The sequence below is a fragment of the Octodon degus genome, unplaced genomic scaffold (assembly GCF_000260255.1).
Source record: "Octodon degus isolate 3935 unplaced genomic scaffold, OctDeg1.0 scaffold00278, whole genome shotgun sequence".
NCBI lineage: Eukaryota > Metazoa > Chordata > Mammalia > Rodentia > Octodontidae > Octodon > Octodon degus.
The window spans coordinates 2194798-2198341 of record NW_004524854.1 but is presented as its reverse complement, the minus strand read 5'-3'; positions in this window follow the sequence as shown (position 1 = coordinate 2198341).

Here is a 3544-nt window from a genome sequence, read left to right as displayed (position 1 = left end):
AACTCTGAGCAATGTTCTATGAGACATGAGGAATCAATTATAACATATCTCTAAGATCACACTGATATGTAGTTAATCGTTGATTTTCTGGTTTTAAAGTACAAGATTAGACCACCCAACCCACTTTAATCATGCTTGCCAATTTCTAAGCACTTGAGTGTCTGTCCTGCTATAGGATTCCCCTTTCTTACCTGTACATTGTGCTTAATCATCATCCAAATCGCGAGCACGAGCTGTCTGAAGCTCCACTGCATTCAGTGTACGTCTTCAGAGTACCACACTGTAGCTACTACTCCCCACGTGCCTATCTTCTACAATTATGACATCATAATGAAAACCTCAACCAATATTCCCTCTCTGTAATCAAGGGAGATACCTCAAGATGGCCTACCGAATATGAATCATCTCATTTCCTTAGATGGAAGTCTAATTTGGGGTGAGGATCTCAGTGTGCTCAGTATGCTAAAGCAATCTACCATACCCTGGGTGCTTAGTAAACACTTGCAATTTAATTGTCACTGTTGTGAGGCTGGAATCTGAGTGAAGATTTCTACAAATTCAGTACCTGATAAGGGCTTTTTTTCTAGTTCATGTCTCTTCAAGGGTTATTAAAAAGAGAAAAAGACACACGATCTCTGAAGTTTTTGAAAATGGTGCTAACACACAACACATGGGTGGCATCCTTATACACTAGTCTCTTATCAGGTTCCTACCTCACAGTATCATCTGGAGGGTGAGTATGTCAGCATACGAATTTTAGGAGGATACAATCCAGCTACAGAATTTCATATATGGTTCCCAGAAAATCATTTGCATCTTCCATGAAAAACAGATTAATTATTTCTCAGTAAACTCAAAAGACTTATCTCACCTATACTCAACTAAAGACCCTGAAATCCAGAATCCTACAAAAACATCCTCTAATGCAGCTATGGATGAGATTCTACGCGAAAATTATTCGGGGTTTATGGCTCTCTAGCTGTTAACCTGTTAAAGCAAACATGTCATGTGCTTCCAAAATACCTTATTTCCAAAAGGGAGAAGGACTCAGTGCAACAGTAAAAGTACATTAAACATCGTTGCTAGAGGCTAATGTTCTTGGCTATTTGCTCTGGGCTGTACTCCACTGGGATTGCAAGCTTAATTTCCAGACTGATTTGTGTATTCACCCCCCCATGCTGGGCAAACTGAGATGGAGGATCCTACACTGATTGTCACCTCCATGGCAAGTACTGTGCCTTGTACCCATGCTTGAGTTTGCCCTAGACTTCAATCAAATGCTTATGGGTCTCTCATGGTGGGAGTCCTGACCCCATAACTTCAAAAGCCATGAGAACAGCATGGTTTCTCCATGGTGGGCCAATGCTCATGGGGCTCCTACATTCTGGGTGTGTGATGGGAAGGCAGCCTTGACATTCTTTGGATTCCTTTCAGTGTCCTTCTTCTGTTGTGTGGGACAATGGGCCCTGGCTTGCCTTTTATGTGGCAGATTCATCAATTTCCCTATGAAATAGAAATTTTGCTATAACTTTCTATTTTTTTTTACAAAGCAGGTTCCCCTCCTCTTTCCAATATAAAATGTCTGAGATTATTTCTAACCTTTCTTTTTCTCAGATAGTGATCAATTCCATCTTTAACTGATTTCTCTCTTCTTGTATTTTAATGTCAGGAGTCAGCTGAAGCCAAACAACACCTCCAAGACATTTCTGGGGCATTACCTCAGCCAAATATCCAACTTTACCCTCCAAATTTGTACCTTATACAAAACATTTGGATACAAACAGAATTCAGCCAAGATCTCTGAGAACTTAAAATGAGAAGGACCACACATTTTATTTTCATCTTCGCTCTGATCAGAATCTCTCTAACCACACATCTTTCTGTCAAATTATCTTCAGAATTTCTTAAGCATTCATCTCTAAGTAGATTCATTTTGTATAGCTCTCCTATTGTCTTTTGCTTTTTTACTTAAAAAAATATTGAGAAAGAAATATCAATGAGATACTCTCCAAGCTGATTATTAAGACATTTTCAATAATTAATGCATTGCACATTGTCATCATCTCAGTGATCAGCAACAGCACAAGAATCAGCCAGGACATCCTGTGCAAACATGAGTACCACAAATCATTCATCTCACTGAACGAATCGAAAGCAGTCGTACATCTATCCTAACTACTCTGCATATACAAATACAAAATATTCCTTCTTCTGTATCCCCCCTCTCCAGTTCAGTCCTGTCAGAGATGGGTATTCTAAGGGCATCTAAATATTACAGGTGCTGCCGAGTAGGAATTTTTCCTGTGTTCTGGGAACCCCCAGACACAGTATTTGCCCAGGTCTGTTGAGTGGGTGGGATAGATCCCGGCTTCCCTGTGCCTGTGGACTTTTACTGGTCCTAACTCAGGCGCAGCATGGGTGAGACTCTCTTCCACCCCCTTGGGATGCCCCCAACCACTCCACAGCACCTCCCCTACCAAACACATAGAGTAGGAATTTCTAACGCATTCTGGGAACCACAGACCCAGTCCTAGCCCAAGCCCAATCTGCACCTGAACTTCAGTACATGCTAAGGTTATAACTACAACGAAGATTTACCACAAAGGTCAGAAGACGGTGCTACACAAAATGACGAGAAGGAACAAAATGGAACCTCAGAATGGAAGCCCACCCTTAACAAGTGCAGAGGACACTAACAAATAACAAATTAGGAATCACACGGCTGAAAGCAATGAATCAACGGCTTCTGAAATGAAGAAACACCTTCAAAAAGGTATAGAGGAACCCACATTGGAAATAAAAAGAGAAATCCATGAATTAATAACATCTGCACTAAAGAATCAAATGCAGAAACATATAGAGGAAATGAATGCCCACCCAGAACAAGTGGAGAGGACATTAGCTCGGTTCAAATGCATGAATTAATAGCGTCGATAGTAAATAAGTAACAGCAGAATGGTATAGAGGAACTCATAGCGCAATTCTTTTCTGAAATAAAGATTTGTCAGAACTCAAAGCATCTGAAGTAAAGAAGCAACTACAGAAACATAGGGAGGAAACCCAATCTGAAAAAAATACTGCAGTAATAGAATTTATAAATGCTTCTAAAGAAGACATTGATAAAAAAAAAAACAGAGGAGTATAGAAAAGTGACAGATTCCTCGAATGAGCAAGACAGGAAAGAAATAGATCACATGATGCAGACTCAAAGAGATATAGAGGAAATTAAAATCTCAAACACAACCTTGCAAAACCATTTAAGTGAAAGGGAAGACAGTTTCAGATCTTGAAGATGCTGGTGCAGCTAGTGAAAAGGTAAGAAACGATCTCTTAAACAAAACGAGGATGCAGGAAAGAATAATGCATCATCTGCAAGATCATGCAAAGGTGAACAATGTGAGAATTAATAGGTATCAATGAGAAAAAAGGAGTCAATACAAATGACATTTAAAAAATATGGGCAGAAGTTATTTTCTGCTAAGATGTCTCTCAGGTAGATGGAAGTTCAAGAAGAAGGCGGTGGTGCAGGAAAGCAAGAGACAGG